General features: G+C 46.2%; 1 long non-coding RNA gene across 3 annotated transcripts in view; it reads left to right on the forward strand.

Moving 5' to 3' along the window:
- The first annotated feature begins 5468 nt into the window (after positions 1-5468).
- LOC311590635 overlaps positions 5469-19167 on the forward strand; it is a 48812-nt gene continuing 35113 nt past the window's right edge. The window contains exon 1 of one of the 3 annotated variants that reach the window (XR_014776936.1): positions 5469-5550. This is a non-coding gene — a long non-coding RNA (uncharacterized lncRNA). Of the gene's footprint in view, positions 5551-6613; positions 6714-14626; positions 14820-19167 lie in introns of those variants that run through there. The other 2 variants (XR_014776937.1, XR_014776938.1) reach the window with 2 other exon arrangements.

The raw sequence follows: 19167 nt of genomic DNA on the forward strand, positions 1-19167 counted from the left end.
TACATAGACCAGGCTGGCCTTGAACTCACAGCGATCAGCCTGCCTCTGCCTCCCGAGTGCTGAGATTAAAGGCGTGCGCCATCCCTCCTGACTGTGTCCCCTTTTGAATAGGTTTTTCTCAGGGTTTCCTGGCCCTTTCCATCTGCTGTGTCAGGAACAGAACTTGGAACCCTATGCAGGATGGGCAGCTGCTCCCTCAGCTGGCTTCCCTTTGCTCTTTTACACTCGGAAGCTGCAAATATAAATGTGTGTTTTCAGACCTTAAATCCAATGTCTTACGCGTGTTAGGCAGGCACTCTGTCAGGGAGCTACACCTCAAGCATTTAAAAAAAAAAGTTGAATTATAGTCCTTGAGTAGAATTAACATAATTTATCCATTCCCTATTTATTTATAGACTTTGAGGTTGTCATTGTTTTTCTGTACCCAACCCCCCAACCATTCCTGGTTTTTTTGTTTGTTTTTTTTTCTTTTTCTTTTGGAGATAAGATAGCCTTGGGTTGCCTCAAACTCATAGAGATCCACCTGCCTCTGCCTCTGCCTCCTGGAGTCCTGAGATTAATGGTATGTGCCAAATTAAGCCTTCCCTGATCTGGGATCGAACCCAGGCCTCTTATATGTTGTCAGTGAGCGCACCAAAGTCCAACTACTAGACTTCCAGAGAACTTCAATAATTTCTGAAAGGTAGAATTTTTTGGTCAGAGTACCAAAGACATTAGCATGTGTGTGCGTATGTATGTATGTATATGTATATATATAATATTCATTTTTATCCCTTTCTTTTTAGACAGAATCTCATGCAGACAGCCAGGCTGCTCTCAGGTGGTCCAAGCAGCTGCTGAGGATGGCCTTGATCTCTTGATCTTCTGCTTCCACACCCAAATGGTGGCTTACAGGCCTGAAACATCATGGCTGGTTATGGTTTCCCTTATGTTGTTCTGAGACAGACGGGGTTTCTCTTCATAGGCCAGACTGACCTGGAACTCACTATGTGGACACGGCTGGCCTCCAGCTCACAGAGATCCACCTCCCTCAACCTCCTGAGTGCTAGGATCAAAGGCTTGAGCTACTAAGCCTGGCACTAAAACTTCTTTCAATTGTTAAGCTGGTAAACTACACTGTTGTGTGTGGTATATGTGCTGTGGTGAGTGTAACCGCTTGCTTTGCAGGGACTATGACTGACCTCCATGTCCAGGCCAAGCCTTTCCAGAGGCACATTGGAGCTGATCTTGGTTTCTGTGGTCACAACAGGACGCTACAGCGTCGAAAGACTTCCACAGAGATCATCAGAATCTAGAAGTTTGCCGCTTCAGATGTTAGGCCATGTTGGTGATAACGGCTGATGGGTTTTAAAAAAATTTGTTTGTTTGTTTTTGTTTTTGCCTTGAAAGGATTGGTGTTTGTTTTCCCAAACATTGTCTGTCTCTCCACTCCAAGGCCTAGTCAGAATACACAGGAAGGCTCTGGCCTGGACTCCTGTACCCCAGCTGCCAGGCCCAGGTGCTGCTGCTGTGGGGGTTCAGCATGGTCTGATTAGACTTTACTCCATGGTCCTAGGAGGGCGGGGCCACCAGCTCTTGGAGTAACTTGCTTGCAGCTAGTGCTTGCCCCAGCGGGGGCTCCAGTGCAGGTGGCCTGACACCATAGCTAGGGTGACAGGAGAGACAGTGAGGACAGGAAGGGAACAACAAAAAGGCAACACAGAAAGGGACAAGGCTGAAATGCAGCTACACAAGTGAAAACCCAGACAGTTAAAATGGTGAAGGCTACTCACTCCAAGGACACATAGGCAGACAGGCTGCACTATCTGTAGGGAGAGTCACATTTAATGCCTAATAAATTCTGGTGAGCTTATCCCAGGATTATCTGCTCTGTGCAGATGAGGAAAGGAGAGTTAAAGCTATCAGCTAACTGATCCCACACCCAGGATCCCATGAGGCTGGGTAGCCTAGTGCATGCCAGACCGACAGAGGGCACAGTAGGAAGAGAACATGAGGACAGGAAATGGAGGGGTTTGGAGGCAAATCTAGAAGGACAGTTCAGTCTTGCAAGCATGAGGACCCAAGTTTAATTCCCAGAGCCCACGGAGGAAGCAGGAAGCAGAGTCACATGTCCATGATCCCAGCACTGGAAAGGTAGATTTAGGCAGATCTCTGGGGTTCACTGACCATCCAGACCAACCTACTTGTGGGGCTCCAGATGAGTGAGAGACTTTATCAGAAAAACAAAAAACAAAAAACAAAAAACCAAGGTAACCTAGGGCTGGAGAGGTGGCTCAGTGGTTAGAACACTTACTGATCTTGAAGAAGGCCTGTATTTGGTGCCCAGCACCCACATGCCACTGTCTATAGCTCTTGTTTCCAGAATCCAGTGCCCTCTTCTGATCTCTGCAGGCTCTTTTCACACACATGATGCACATACACACACTCTGGCACATACAAATACACATTCAACAACTAAACAAACAAAACAACAAAAACAGAAACAAGGGTCCGGTATCTGATAAGTGGCACTCAAGGTTGGCTTCTGGCTTTCATATGCACCAGCACCCACTTGCAAACACACACACACACACACACACACACACACACACACACACACACACACACAGCGTTTGATCACCAGAGTGACAGCATAAAGTTATAATGAGCAGTTAATATTTTTTTTGAGACAGGGTGTCACCATATACCTCAGGCTCCTCTGGTGTTGAGAGATCCACTTGCCTTAGGCTTCTGAGCACAGGGATGATAACAGACACACACCACCGTGTGCCTGGCAGTATTGCTCATGTATACCTTACTCACTGAGGAGGGGGCAGGTTCTGTGGCACTACAAAGTTACAGTGAGGAGACAACCACAAGGTGACCCTCCCGCTCAAGTCACTTTGCTTTGCAGCCCCAAGATGAGGCCTGAAGTGGCCTGCTGCCTAAATACCTGGTTGCAAATGGCAAAATGGCACTGACATTGGAGGTGTATGTTTAAATTGGTCACTTTCTAGCTTTGAGCACAGTGCTGGAGGTCTAGGCGGCAGTGTGAAACACTGGGGGAGAGAGAGAGAGAGAGCTCTGCTTATATGTGCATCAGGTCCGGCTCCTGGCCCAGTAAGAGCTACCCACGCCCCAGTCTTTCTTGAGACAAGGTCTCATGTAGCCCAAACTCATTCTAGGATGACCTGGGACCTCCTAATTCTTCTGTCTGCATCTGTCAAGTGTTAGGGTTACAGATTTGCAATATGAGTTGTTGGGGATGAAACTTGGGTTTCTTGCATGCTGGGCAAACACTGTACCAATGGAGCCACACTTTTGGCCCCCACCAGGAGGACCTTCCAAGTAATGGGAGAGTGGGGCTGGGTATCCCCAGTTCCTGTTGTTTAACCAGGGAATCTTCACTGCTGCTGCTGCAGCTCCCCCCCCCCCCCATCGCGCTCTGTCTCACTTCCTGTAATCTGATCTTCCTCCCAACTAAGGCTTTGTAACTTCTGGTCTCACTGCAGAGAAACCTGTGTTCCCAGTACCTCGGTGTCCGGCGTTGGACGTGAGTTATGTGATCAGCGTGGGGTGGGACTTTTACTAATTGCTTAGGAAGTATTTAGATGCTGCTCAGGAGCAAAACAGTGTGATATTTGTCTTTCTGATAAAACATACAATGAAAAATGTAAACAAGAATTAGGGACCTTAATTTCTTTGAGGCTTGGCTTTCTTCAATGTTGAAGTCCCTAGTTCCTGCCCCCCACATGTGTCCCTGGAGCCCCACGGAGATTAGCAGAGGACCTCAGATTCCCCCAGGTTCCCCAGAACTAGAGTTCCAGATGGTTGCGAGCCACCATGTTCATGCTGAGAATTGAACCTGGCTCCACTGCAAAAGCAACCAGTGCTCTTGGCCACTAAGCCCCTATATTGTATCATTCTGAGACAATCTGATGACATATTTCTGGCTGGCCTGCAACTTCCTATATAACGCAGGCTGACCTCCAACTCACAGAAATGGAACCGCTTCTGCCTCCCAGGTGATGGGATTAAAGGCGAGCACTGCCGTGCTGCCGTGCTCTCTCTCTCTCTTCCTACATACATTAGCTTCAGCAATTTTTGGAGGTCTTGAACTTAAACATTTCCAAAGTGATTACAGGATAAAACAAAGCAAAATTTCACGAAACATTTTGTTCATGAGCTGCAGAGTGCAAGTTTTCTTTCTTTCTTTCTTTCTTTCTTTCTTTCTTTCTTTCTTTCTTTCTTTCTTTTGTGCTAAAAGGAAGTAGCAAGACATCTTTGGGGGGACAGTGCTGAAGTGAGGGAGCCATTGAGTAATCAGATTACCACCTGACACATCAGAAAGTGACTGACATCGCAATGAAAAGAAGTAAGCACATCGTATGAAAAGTAAAGCCCGCTTTCTGGTGCAGTGTTGAGCTGAGAAAGGGCGTGCAGAAAAAGCAAGGCTGAGGGCAGAGTCAAGGGTACGTTTGCTCTTTTCACGAGACCACTGTCAACACCCAGCTCCAGTGCTTTGGCGGCCCCCTAGCAAGGCATGGCTTTCAGTGTTATTCCTTTTCATGTGTGCCCACGAACATGGCGTGAATTCCCTCATGAGTGTACACATGCTCACGTATGTAGGGGTACTCAGGTCTGTGAAGGCCAGAGGCTCATGTCAGATCTATCCTTTGAAGAAAATTTATATATTGAGGAAATATTTCTCACTTTAATTCAGAGCTTCCCACTTAGTCTGGTCTAGTTCATTTTTCCTCCCTCTGCCTCCCGAATTCTGGGATTACAGGCAAGCCACCTCTGCTAAGCATTTCTATGAAGCCTGGCCATCTGAACTCAGGTCCTCTTGCTGTGTAGCAAGCATTTTACCCACTGAGCCCCAGGCCCAGCCAGTGCATTTCCCTTCCTTACCACTGAGCTTCCAGATGGAGAAGCCACATCTAACACATCTGCAGAGCACCACTGTGTAGTGCCGAACAGGCTGAGGGAGCCTGGTTAGTTAGTATCAGCTTCGAATGGGACCGCGGATCCTGGCTTTGCACTGGTCCTTGCCGTTTATCAATCAGATATCCCAACGATGAGTCTTAACTGCTGCCCACTTTCTAAGTAAAAGCTGTGGGCATTAACTTGGGGTGTCGGGCAATGTCTGTGCAGTACAAATTCAGTTTTCAAGCCCAAGCAGGGAGGGAGGAACACTCTGTCTGTGCATTCTTTTTATGACTCACACTGTATCTGAAAGCACGACCGGGACTGCCATGGCGCATGGCAAGTCGAAACTGCTTTATGGATTTGGCTCCACTGGTCCCGTGATGTTTTGTTTGTGTTTCCTCTGAAGCATCCATTTAACTGTGGGCCTCTTCTTCCTCCTTCGAATACCCCACTCAAAAAACCCCTCTTCTCGTCAGCCTTCCATTACTTCTGGCTCTGGGTTCCCATAATCCTTTGCTCACACTTCTGTTTTGATACATCACTTTTCTCTTTCAGTTGAAGTGTGGGCACTCCTAGCTTGGCCCTAAGGTGGAGCACCCTGAGCCGGGAGAGTGGCTGTCTCTTTTCCGGTATCGAGATGAGGTCTGGTAACGTCTGATGTTTTCAGGGCTTCCTTACCCCTTGAGTAGCACTGTCCCCTTTGTTCTCAGCGGTCGGGTGCTGAGTCTGCACTGGGCTGTTCTCTGGGAATGGCTTTCAGGGCTGGGTGGCTTCCTGGGCATGCCAGTCTTTGTTAATAAGCCCATGGGTGGGTGCGGTTGGGAAGATGCTCTGGAGATATACGTGGTACTCTGCTTCCCTCTCCTTCCACACGTGAAGGATGGCGGCTTGCTTTCACCCCACTGGTCCTCCCAAACCAAATGTGTTTAATCTTCTACACATTCCACTCATTAACTGCCCCCTAAAACAGTAATTAAGCACCCCTTTTTAAGGGGAAGTGATCCTCGTAAACATCATCTCCCACGCATAGCGACTTTTACACTGCTGCTATTGTGACAGCTAGTAAAAAGGCCTGTAATATGTGGGTTTCTGGTTTTTTTGTTTTTTTTTTTTACCTTGAGGGAACAAAGGCTGCCTCAAATGAGATACCAAGAATCTCAAAAGAGCCAACAGAACAATACAGACTCTTATTTCGTGTGTAACTTTCTTGCAGACACCCAGGAAGGGTTATCCAACAATAACAAGAGAGTCTGGTTATTGTTAGGACTTTCAGCAACTTGTGAGGTGGGGATGGCCAGGAATGTGCATAAATTGCTTAAGGATAGATGCTGTCATCCCAAGGCCAACCTCAGCAAGCAGCACAGGCACCAACCAATGAGAGTCCCCAGCAGCTTTCAGCAGAGCTCTCCAGTGTGCAACCAAACCTCTATTACAAATGTGTCCCACCCACTTGTGCTATACAACACGACTTTCATCCACAATTAAAAAGCCTATGCCTAAATTTCCCAGTATTGTGGTCACTTATTGGTCATCACCAGACTTGAATTGGCTCGTTTGTTAGTTGGCCCTCCTTTCCTCTCTGTGCTCTAACCAGAAAACCTCTCCTCTAACTATATTGGACTACCACAGAACACCCAGGGACATAAGCTTCATATGGTTCTCTCTGGTTGGCTTGGTGCCCACGAGCATCATGGGAAAGGCCTGGGCAGTTGGGATTCAGATATTGACAGTTGTAACTGATGGGCTGGCCTTGGGGCTCTACTGATGAGTCAAGTTCCTGAGGAGAAAAAAAAAAGGCAACTAAAGTAAGGAGCCGTGGGCCAAACTCAGCAGTGAGAACTGAGAGCTGGGGAGATGGAGAATTGTCAGGAGCTGACATTTGACCCCACGAGGAGACTGTCATTTGGGAAGGGGTGGACTGGGGAGCAGATAGAGCTGAAAACCAAACCGAAATATGACTTGGGCTTCTGCCATTTCAGAGTTGGGTATTAGAAAACGGTGTGTATGTCACTGTTGGGAGGAAAGTGACATTGAGCCTGGGACCTAGGAGCAGGTGACAGTGCAGAAATACAGTCAGAAGAGGAGTGGACTACAGCTCCTCTGGGGCTCAGGGCAATCCCAGTTTGGCTTGGAGGGGTGTGGGAGCTTTGATGGAACATTGTAAGTTGTTCATTGTACACATCTGTTAGCTCAGAATTCAGGAAGAAGCCCAAGAGGCAATGACTTCAAGACCAGTTTCAATGACATGAAACTGTCTTAGAGAGAGAGGGAGGCAAGGGGGAGGGAGGCAGAGAGACAGAGACAGAGAGACAGAGAGACAGACAGACAGACAGACAGAGGCAGAGAGACAGAGACAGATAGACAGAGAGACAGACAGACAGAGAGACAGAGACAGAGAGATAGAGACAGACAGACAGACAGACAGACAGAGAGACAGAGACAGAGAGATAGAGACAGAAACAGAGACAGAGAGAATATATTTTTAGCCAGGATCTCAGTTTGGAGTCCTGGTTGGCCTTGAACTCACATGCCTCTTGAGTGCTGTGATTAGAGGAGTGCACCATTATCCCAGCCTCAAGAGATAAGTTCACTTGTGTCAAGTCGAAAAAAAAAACCCACTAGAAGAGAATTTCAGATTTCTCTAGGAATATTTGCACATACATAACAATGTAAGATTAAACATGAAATAGTTTGGCTTCATAGATGCTCTATGGAACTAATTCTATGCCCGTAGTTTTAGTGTGCCTGCATTTTGACTGCGGCTCATCACAGGAGGCTACTTCCTCAAAGATTCGGCTTCATATTAGCACTCCAAAACGTTCTGATTTAGTTCTTAGATTTTGGATTAGAGCTGTTCAATCTGTATTCATAAATGCTGTTAAGTAGGATGTGCACATCTGGATATGGTGACACACATGCCTGTAATTACAGCACTGGGAAGCAGAGACAGTATGAGTGAGTTCTGGGACAGCTTGGGCTGCACAATGAGACCGTATCTCAAATATATATATATATGTGATATAGATATGATATATATAAATACATATGTATCAGAATATGCAAAACAATCTATGACTAACAGAGCTTTCAAATAGTTTCTCATCTTCACACTGGCTCTCTTGAAAGACACGGTCAGTCACTCCTGCGTTTAAAACTTAACAACCCTAGGCAGACTAACTTCATTTTTCTACTCACTCAGGAGAAAGAAGTTCCCTACGAAAAGGAAATATTTTTCTCCCAGTGTTATCATTGCCCAAATGCAGTGGCAGAGGGAGACGTAAGTGGTAATGGCTCTGCCAGGGTACACACTTGTTCCCAGGGTGTCTGCGCCTCAGATCAGGGAGTAGGGGACTTACGTAAGTGGCTCTCAGGGGACCGTGAACACACCAGTTACTTGCCGAAGCGGTGGTGAAGTGTGTGCCTCCAGCAGCTCTCGCCACCGTTCTCCCTTCGAAGCCAGTTTTAGAGATGACGTGAAGGAGATATTTTCAGGATTTGGCTTGATGTTTGGTCTATATATCTACATATCTATGTCTAGATGTGTGTGTGTATGTGTGTGTGTGTGTGTGTGTGTGTGTGTGTATGTGTGTCTCACGCACCTCCAGTTGCTTTTAAATTCATGTGTAGCCAAAGATTCCTTTGAACTTCTGATGCTTCTGCCACCTCTGTTGAGATTACAGTGTGCGTAGCCATCGCCATGGCTCCTTAGTGCTGTCCTGGGGATGGAAGTCACTGGGGCTGTGCACCTAGCTGGCCATGCTGCCTTGCCACCCCCACCTCTGGGTTTTGCATCAGCTTTATTGCGTAGCCTGCCACGCTGTCTGATGATGGTGCCCTTGGCCATACAGAAGCTCTTCGGTTTCATGACGCCCTGTTTATTATTGGTAGAGACTCATAAGTTGAGGAGGAGGAAGGAGCCATTTTGGTTGGCGGTGCAACCTTGCTGGCTGAATGCATACTTAGCATTCATCCTACTGAAAGAAGGAACTACAACAAACCGAAGTGGTAGTTGGGTGATTTCAAATACATTTCTTCACCTGTGTGGCCATCAGCATAGTCCAGGTTGAATACATTTCTCTTGCACCTGTTTGTAATCGTCTCCAAACACGCCAGCCTAAACTCTGTCTTTACAGTCATGTCTTAGCCTTCAGTTTTGCATGACTGGAATAAAAATATGTTGTCTTTGGGGGCCTGGCTTCTTTTCCTTACCAGAGGATTATTTTCTAATTATTTCTTTTTATTTATGTGTATAGGTGTTTTTGCTGGCATGCATGTGCATGTCTGTATTCCAGGGGTGTGTCTGGTGGCCGTGGAGGCCAGTGGATGGTGTGAGGTCTCCTGGGCCTGCAGTTATGGGAGGTTGTGAGCTGCCACAGAGGTTCTGCGTAACTAATCTGGGGTCATTGGAAGAGCAGCCAATGCTCTTAACCCCGGATCCATCCACATATTTTTAAGGCTCACCTATCTTTCTGTGTGAATTTATCTGTCACTGGGGAGTCATGTTACAGATCACATATGTCTCATGGTACATTCCTTTGTATAGTTCTGTTTTTTGTTGTGTTGCTGTCGTTTTAATTTTTCAAGACAGGGTTTCTCTGTGTAGCCTTGGCTGACCTGGACTCGCTTTGTGGACCAGGCTGGCCTCATCTGCGGCACTATGCCTGGAGTATAGTTCTATTTTTAAGGCTGCTTGGACTTTTGCTTCTTATGAATTATGATTCAGTGAACATTCATGCACACATTTTAGTACGGACATGCAGTTCTACATTTCCCGAGGCTGGACAGCTAGAAGTAGCATTACTTGGTATTATGATAAATGAATATTTAATTGAATTTTTAAAAAAACCTGCCAAATCATGCTGCAAAGTAGTTGATTCATTTGCATTCATAATGTATGTGAGTTTCCCCCAACACTGGGTTCTCTCTCTCTCTCTCACATGTGGCTAGCCACAAGATGTACTAATGGCTGGGGAATGGTGTTACATTACTTTAATTTTAATTTTCCTAGTGACTTAGAATACTGGCTACCTTTCTGTGTGGCTTTGTAGCATGCATATGTATTCCATGACAATGTGTTTATTCAGGTCCTCTGTCCACGGTTTCCTGGGCTATTGCCTTTTATATCTGTGCGAGTTCTTTATCTTCTGGAGACAAGCCTTGCATCGCTCTGTGTATGACGTGGTACCTCTACGTGTTATGTATGCAGAGATAATTATTTGCAACTCTTTCCCTTACAGCTGTGGCTTGCCTTTTAACTGCTTCCATATTTGGAGAGTGAAAGTCTTCAACTTTTTCATTTATGGATTGCAATTTGGGTGTCACCCTTGAGAACACACACTGGGTTCGAGGTCACACAAATTCTATCATTTCCTTCTGGAACTTTTACAAAATCAAGACAAAATTTTCCCCAATTATTCTGAAGACTAGATTGAGCTGGTGTCCTTTGAAGGGCCCTCTTAGGCCACAGATAGAAGTAACGGTAGGTTCGACCTGTAGAGTTGCTGGGTCCTCTTGTCTGGTGTGTCCTCCGAGGGCAGCTGCACGGGACCCTCTGAGCTGGTTAATGGGCCTGGGTGACCATCTCCTCCAGAGCTTTCCAAAAGTACAATGCGAGATCTCCCTCACTCAGCAGAGTTAGGGCAGGCTTCCTCTGAGGAAGTCACGTTTGTTTTCTAGGACATAAATTGCAATTTCCTTTCAGGAGAGTATTCACTAGGTTGGTGTAGGGGAGACTGCTCAGTGCACCTGGAGCAAGCGTTCCCTGTAGAAGCTCTGACAAGGGCGTGCGTCCATGCATGTATCCTTACTTCCAAGTATATTTCTCTAGGAACATCGTGTTTTACTTTGCCGGAAGACATGCCTCATCTGGTTGTGAGGCTTTTTGTAAAGGTGTGATTTATTTATTTTTTATTTATTTTTAAAGATTTATTTATTTATTATGTATACAGTGCTCTGCCTTCATGTTTATACACCTGCATGCCAGAAGAGGGCATCAGATTTCATTATAGATGGTTTTTTGAGTCACCATGTGGTTGCTGGGAATTGAACTCAGGACCTTTGGAAGAGCAGCGAGTGCTCTTAACCTCTGAGCCATCTCTCCAGCCCTTATTTTTATTTTAAGTAAAATAAAGTTATGTATTCACTCCTCCCCTTTCCTCCTCCTCCCCTCTCTGTTTCCCAGTGGGAAGATGTTCTGCCATCTGAAACTTGTATAATCTATTAAACGTCTTTCCTTGATGCACTCAATCCTCCAATCCTCTCTATGCTCCGCCCACATTCCTTCTCAAAAGCACGGTGCCTTTAATATGTAAATATATAAACAGAACCTCCCAAGTCCATCTAGTGTTGCTTGTGTGCACATGATCTCAGAGCTGACCCCCAGATAAGGGATAAGCAGTTTAGGAACTTAGGGGTGGTCATCAGTTGCCTTTGTCTAGGGCTGGCGCCATGAGGCTTCACCCTCCTGAGCTAGCGTGTCTGTCAGTGTTGTCCTAGTCCAGGTCTTGTTTAGGCAGCCATACTGTTGTGGTCCAATGGGTGTAGTTTCCCTGCCATTTGCAACAGCCTGGGTTGTGGATGCATCCACTGGGGCTGGCTACCTCACAATCAGTTGCTCTTTGTAGTTGGACCAGTTGTGGCTTTCAGTTCTCTGTCTGCTGTGAAGAGAGCTTCTTTGATGAGGGAAACGTTTTACCCTATTAGGCAAAGCTGTTTCATGAGCTTGTTGTCTGACAGTATGACTTTGTTTTAATCGACACTCTATGGAGTTCAGTGTGTACGTGCCCATGTGTGCGCACGTGCACGCACACACACACAGAGATACACACATACACACACACACACACACACACACACACACACACACACATTGTGCAATGACTAATCAGAGTGATTAGCAGGTCCTTCATCACAGACATTTTCTTAATCCTCTCTACCAACTACTTGAAAACATTCAATTAAGACCTGTTCTCTAGAACATTAGCATACATTTCTCCTGTTGCATCCTTGAGCCCAAGGCCTGTCCTCTGTCTATTCCTCCCCACTGTACCTTCCAGGCCCTGGTCACCATAGTTCTGGTCTACACTTGTTTGTGATCATCATTTTGGTTTCCATGTTAGCGAAAGCACCACACACAGACGTCAGGAGGCTCCTTGTGTGGTCTGAGCTCCAAGGATACATTGCTCCTATCACTGGAGACGTGTGGCTGTAATTTCCTCAGTGCTGTCGCTGATCATAGAATATCATCGCTCACCTAACACATGAAGGCCTTAAGGCGAATGAAGTGTGATGGCACTCAGGAAGGTGAGGCAGGAGGATTGCTCCATGTTTGAGGCTACCTGTGCTACCTACAAGTCCCTGTCTCAGAAAACAGAACCTCTTAGAGCTAGACGGTGCATGATTTTGTTCTTTGAGTTTTAGGAATGGATAGTGGATAGCCCATCATTATAAAGAGGTCAGAAGTACACAGCCGACCAGCAAATCTTGTTGGTTTGCTTCATCATTTGCTTTTTATAAGATTAGATGGGATCTCTCTCGGTTGCCCAGGTTGGCCCTAGGTGTTTAGGCTCAGTGACCTCAGTCTCAGCCTCACAGGCTGCTAGCGAGGACTGTGAGCACTCACTTTACCCCACTAGTCAAATGTAGTGTTTTTGCCTTTTTTTTTTTTTTTTTTTTTTTTTTTTTAGCCCAGGCTGGCCGAAATTAGCTATGAAGATTAGATGTGCCTTGGACTTGAGGCAATCTTAGCAACAGCATGCTGAGATTACAGCATACCTGAGATTACAGGCATGGACCACCACGTCTGGCCATATCAGACTTTAAATTAATTAATGAATTAATTTGCTATGCATAGCTGTTTTTCCTGTATATGTGTCTGTGTACTATGTGCATGTCTGGTGCCCATGGAGACCAGAAGAGAACATCAGTTCCTCTGGGTGGTTGTGAGCTGCCCTGTGGGTTCTGGGACTCAAACCCAGGGCCTCTGGAAGACCAACAAGTGGTCTTAAACACTGAGTCATCCCTCCAGCCCTAGATCAGATTTTGCAATAATTGAATTCAGGTTTGGTGAGATTTGTGGGAGCAGGTGTGAAGAGCACACTTAGAGTCCCTGGGATTTCTCTTCTGACCATGAGTTGGCTTGCCCTTCTGACTGGATTGAGCAAGCTTGCTTTGGGGCTTGTGAGCGACAAAGATGTGGAGAGAGGAGGTCTTGGTGGGCCTGGTAGGCGAGAGCGTTGCTCACAGATGCCAGGAGGCTCTTGGTGCGAGCCTACATCCTGAAAGCATTCCTGAGTGAACATTGTGAAGAGACATGATCTTCTGCCATTTGAAATCAATATAATCTAAGACACATGTTTTCTCATCTGCTGTGAACTCTAAGGCCACGACACTTGCTCCGCGTACAGTTACAGATACCTGGAAAAGACTTTTGCTCTGGGGTGGATGGGTGAAGCCATATCCTATGAAGTAGACCTGAGCCCAGCTGTGGTGTTTCCAGCCCCTTGAGAGCTAAGAGACCGAAAGGCAGCTTGAAGCATATTTTAAATCACCAGGCCAGGGACCCTCCTGAGAATGCTTGCTGTCTCCCGAGGCAGCACAAGCCTCCTCTGTTTGGAGGACTTCTCCTTTTAGGATTAAGAAGTGTCTTGGGAGCTTCAATTCATGAAGTGGATCTCTTTAGGGTTAAGGAGAACTTTGAAAATTCTCCCCAAAGCACGATGGAGTACCACAAGATATCTGTGCCGCAGAGCTCTGTATAAAAGCTTATAGAAATACAGAGTTAGATGTGGCTCTTCCCCCGCGCCACTTTCCTTCCCATTGGTAATACTGATGTTCAGTGTCACTCTAAGCCTTGCCTTACCTTTCCTTTCATCTCGCTCTCTCTTTTTCTTTCTTTCTTTATCACCAAACGTGCACACATCAACATGCTTTCAGTCATATTGGTGGAAAAACATAAATGAGGTTCACACTCTTCAAGCTACCCTGTTAGTTGCTTTCTCTCTTTTCTTTTTCTTTTTTTGGTTTTTCGAGGCAGGGTTTCTCTGTGTAGCCTTGACCATCCTGGACTCATTTTGTAGTCCAGGCTGGCCTCGAACTCACAGCAATCCACCTGCCTCTGCTCCTGAGTGCTGGGATTAAAGGCGTGCGGCACCACGCCCAGCTGTTACTTGCTTTCTTATTAATCCACCAGGAAGTTCTTTCTATTGGCAATGTCAGTTCTTGATGACCTCAGAGCACCATCAGAAATGCATTTAATCAGCACCCTCGGGTGAAAAACAAAACAAAAATCTTGTATGTTTGAGAATTATAAAAATGTACAAATATATACATTATGTATTATAATGCATTGTTTCTCTTCTTTATTCATCTATTTTTAGGGAACCCTCCTTTGGACAGTTTTGTATTTTTACACACACACACACACACACACACACACACACACACACACACACACACACACCATAGATAGTAAACTGGCACTTTGGTGATTTATGTACAAGATCTGACTGCCAGTGGCTGTTTCCAATAATTTTCATTTCCCCCCTGTACTTTCCCCCTGCTTATCCAGGAAATGGTTTGGGCACTGGAAAGTGTTGCCAGACACATGAGTGATCTGGGGGTGAAACCCGGAACCCAGGAAGTGCATGGCTGTGTGTTTTTATCCCTCGGTGTGCTATGCTTGGCCGGCAGCTGCTACCTTCGCATCTCATTCCTCTTGTCTCTCTCGTCACAGACAGATCTAATAAGAGCTTGTCCGTAACCATGCACTTCGTTGGAACATTTTTGGAGAGCCCTTGACAGCAGCTACTAAAAATGTAAAGGTTCCTACCTTTTGACTCTGTAACCTCCGCTATGTGGCATGGAAACATAACTGAGATCTGGAACCAGTGATCCTTGTATGCTAACATGAGGTACATATATAAACTCCACATTTAATCTATAGACCCGCAACCTTCCGATGCAGTGCAGTGAGAGGCCCTGGAAAGAATGCGTATGTGTCTTTTAACTCTTTAAAAAAAAGTCTGTGGTTGTTATTTTTGATAAAATAAATAAATGCACAGGCAGATCAGAGATGAGCACCGTGGCTGAGGGGAGGGTGGGTGGCGGTGGTTTTCAATAAACAAAAGCAAAGTAGCAGAAATGTAGGCACACTAAGAAGCAGGTTAGCCTTTCAAAGGTGAAAATCGCCAAGGGAGGAGGGCAGGGGGGCAAAACCACCGTATGGAGTGTTCTCACAGGGTGACGGAGCATGGGGGGCACTTGAGTGTATGGGAGGCCTGTGCCCTGGTCAATCACCTCCCTCCCCTCCCCAACCTCTCAGCAACATCCCTCGGAGGTACCCCTGAACCCCTTTCACTTCCATTCCTGCATTGGAAAAGGGACCTATTTTTCCTCCTCCAGACCCCAACCTTTGTCCACTGCCCACTTGCACTACTGTCGCGGTGTCATTCGTGACCACTTGCACTACTGTCACTGTGTCACTTGTGACCTCCTTATCTCATTTAGCTTTGTGACTATCCCCACTAGGCAATTAAACAAAAAAGTAATTTATCGTTCAAGCTCAGAAAATAGAGACAAGAGCAAATAAACCTTGTTCTTTGAGAAGGAACCGCTGCTTTATCACACTGCCTTTTCTGCCTCCGCCTCCTCTACGAGGCAGGGTCTCACTGTGTAATCCTAGCTGGCCTGCAATGCTATGTACATCAGGCTGCAGAGATCTGCCTGCCTCCTGAGTGCTGGGATTAAAGGCCTGGTACCTTTTTTTGTTGATTGTGTATCCTTCTGGGTTCTTTCTGCATGTATCACACAACACAAATATTTCTGTACTTATACTTTTTATAAGAATCTGGGTTCTTACTCCTTTCCTAATGCAACTAGTAGGTCATGCATAGTGCCTGGCTTTGTACTTTTTTCACCTCGGGAATGAAGAAAATGGACCTTATAGACACGGGGTGTCTCTTTGGCATCTAGCAGGTCCTGTGTTTTAGTGAAGTACTGCTTGCTTCTTAAAGATGCTTGTCCTCTTTCCTTGTTAGGCGCATTCACACTGGTGCTAACTGGGGACTTAGCACCCAGACTCTCAAGAACTGTCTGGAGTATTCACAGGCTCTGTGTATTCTTGCACATTCCTGCTACCCCGCCTGCCTTCAGGAATCCCTGGCTGCAAGCCCTCCTGGCTCAGGCAGCCACTCTTCACGCCCACAGCATTGGGTATACCCCCAAGCTGTGAACATGTTGTCCATGCCTCGTTTGTCTGCTTCTCCCGTTAGGTGGTGAATCCTAATAAGGCAAGAGCTGGTCCCAATTAGCTTTCACCCACATGGGTAGAACACACATGAACCAAGGAACAGGACACACTCATGAGTAAGCTCAGCTGCTGACCCGTTGACATGACTGTTTGCCTGTGGGATCTCCAGAGATCGCTCATGTTTGGGGTGATGCCACGAGCAGAGATGAGGCCTACAGACAGAAGGCAGGCTGTTGTTACGTTTCAACGTGGCGATTCTAGGGTTCAGTGGGACATGGTGTTAGCTTTTAGGTATGTGATGTGGGAGCTTTGGATCTCTAGAGAAATTATTCAGAGTTGTTTGAACACTTGGTTGATGGCAGCTTGTGTGAGAGCAACTAAACACTATCAGCAGCCGGAGGGATGAATGACACTCATCGGGGTACAGGAGGAGGATGGGAGGCAGGAATATTGTTTTGGGGTCCAAAGGAGGAAAAGGCTTTGAGGAAATGATGTAAGGGTCACCAAGATGAGGGCAGCGGGTGACATTCTGGATGTAACAATTCTGGATGTAACAATTCTGAGGTCCATGGTAATGCTAGAAGTGCTGAGTTCAGCAAAGTGAATCAGGATTAGATGGCAAAGGAGCCTTTGAAGAGGCCTGGCAGTCAAGAAGTGAGACAGGTAAGCAAGACAAGAGGGGGAGACTTGAAACTTCCTCCCAAGTAAATAGGTAGGAAATTGGGACCTAGTTGAAAAGTGTTAAAAAGCCACAGTTCCATCTCGATAATCAGAAACTGCTGTTGGTCCTCACTGGCCTTTCTAGACTTTTCCATGCACTTTAGCTGCAGAGACTAAATGAATGAGTGCAGCTTTGCCTTTGCGTTGCAGGATTTGGCTCTAGCATCTGCCCCAACTTAATTGCCACGGTTGATTTGGCTGATGTAATTGGCGAGACCCTGTCTCCTCACTGCTCCCCGGGTATTTCTCCATATGGGGTTATTTAATTAGACAGAAATAAAACTCCTCATTCATTCATTCAGCAGAGATTTATTACTTGTCCATAGCATAGACTGTGCTTGCTGCTGAGGGGCGGGGCAAGCCTATGACAGACAGACATACCACCCGGCATGATGGAGTGACCTAATTTACAGAGGGGCTTCATTTCCACCTGCATAGTTAACAGGTACTAAGCATCCCTGCCCCCCCACCCCCTACATGGGCACACTTCCTGTGCACAAGTCAGTGATATTTGCCTTCAACATTAAAAACCCTCCTGAGACGTGTCCATTCATGGCTGCTTTTACTGCCCCTCACAGTCAACAACAGCCCCAAGCTCATCTTTAAAATTAAGCCCCCTCCTTACATATTTCAAAAAACAATCAAAAATCCTGATTCCCAAGAGTTTATAGGGTCTATGATCTGAACTTCTAAAATCCACATCAACACCTGTTGCCATTTCTGCTAATTTCAACCTAACAACAGTGTGTGAAGTTGTCTTTTCCCCCTAGGTGGGATCACTTGTGTGTTTGCCTGTACCAGTACAAAGGGAAAGATCTAATAGACAACAAAGATTTCCGAGCTGTAGAGTGGTGGGTTCCGGAGAAGATGCTAAAAGCTGGTTGTATTAGGACAGGAGAGGCAGCAACCATGGAGGGTGTGCTACTGGGCTTGCACAGGCTGCTGGGGCTCATGGATCCATTTCCATCCAGGGCAGCAAACAAGCTTGTTTTGGCTGAGAGGGGTGGGACAGGAGGAGGTGGCCGCAGAGCCTGGGGGAGAAGCAGCACAGGGCAGAAAGACCCAGATGCCCAGATGGTGCAGCGGCACATGTTGCTGAGGACAGTAAGTAGGCACTTGATCTGTGTTCCTGGAACCCTGTTTCAGGACTCAGTCAAATTGAGAATTCACAATTATTTGATTAACTTGATGAATGTTCCAAATTAGGAACTCCAGGTCAGGGTTTGTTTCCGACCTAAATTATACAGTGCAGTTGTCTACAGTGATCAAATTAACCAGCTGATTGCCAACTCCCCCCTGCTCTCCATCCCCTGTGGACGCAGCTTAAAGAACTAATAGTTCACTGGACTCTGCCCCAGTCTATTTTGGGATAATTGATGTCTTTGTGCTCCTATCCCCACAGCTTGGTATCAAACACTGCCGCTTTGTGTGGAACATGTCAGTTGGCGATTTATTACCCCAAAATGCACTCTTTCTCCTGCGAAAGTTATCAATCGGAACTTTGGAGGCAATTTTCCAAACTCCCTCAGGAAAATGCTATTTTATTGCTATGGAAAAATATTTGATTCTTTGTGTTTTTCTTCCTAAAATGAATCTATTTGAGGTTTGGGATACTTAGTGATTTTCATTTCTCTCCTCAATACTTTAAAGCATGTCTGTGTTCAGTGGAACTCTTCCCAAATGAAAAGGGTCAAAGACCTTAACTCCATAAAGAATAAGGAAGAAAAATTACGGCGAAATGACGGCGAGGAACCAACCCTTTCATTCTCGACTGCACAGATCGCTCCTTCCTCAGCCAGGCCTTGCTGCAGTTGAGGCTCTGAGAGGAGCAAAGGAGGTTTCTGAATTTTTATAAGCAGGCCTGAGGTTTTATGAACTGGTCTGGTCGTGATGCTGCTTTGAGCTTCCTTTATATATTCGTGTGTGTATGTGCACAGGTGTATGTGTAAACACGTGGTGTGTCTGTCTGTGTGCCTGCACACAGGTACAGAACAGAGATCAACTTTGGCTCTCACTGCTTTTTTTTTCTTTAGGATAGGTCTCCCACTAGCCTGGGGTTTACTCACTGCATTAGGCGGACTAGCCCGTGAGCCCTTGTGATCCTGTCTCCATGTCGACAGCTGTGAATGACAAGCATGTACTACTTTGCATGTTTTTTTCCATGGGTGCCAGAGACTGAAGTCATCATACCGTTATGCCTTGTGAGCAAACACATCACCAACCACACCATCTCCCTGACTCCATCTGGGCTCTTAAGTCACGCTTTAACACCATTGACCTACACGTGAAAG

This window comes from Acomys minous (genome assembly GCF_964271855.1).
Source record: "Acomys minous genome assembly, chromosome: 19".
NCBI lineage: Eukaryota > Metazoa > Chordata > Mammalia > Rodentia > Muridae > Acomys > Acomys minous.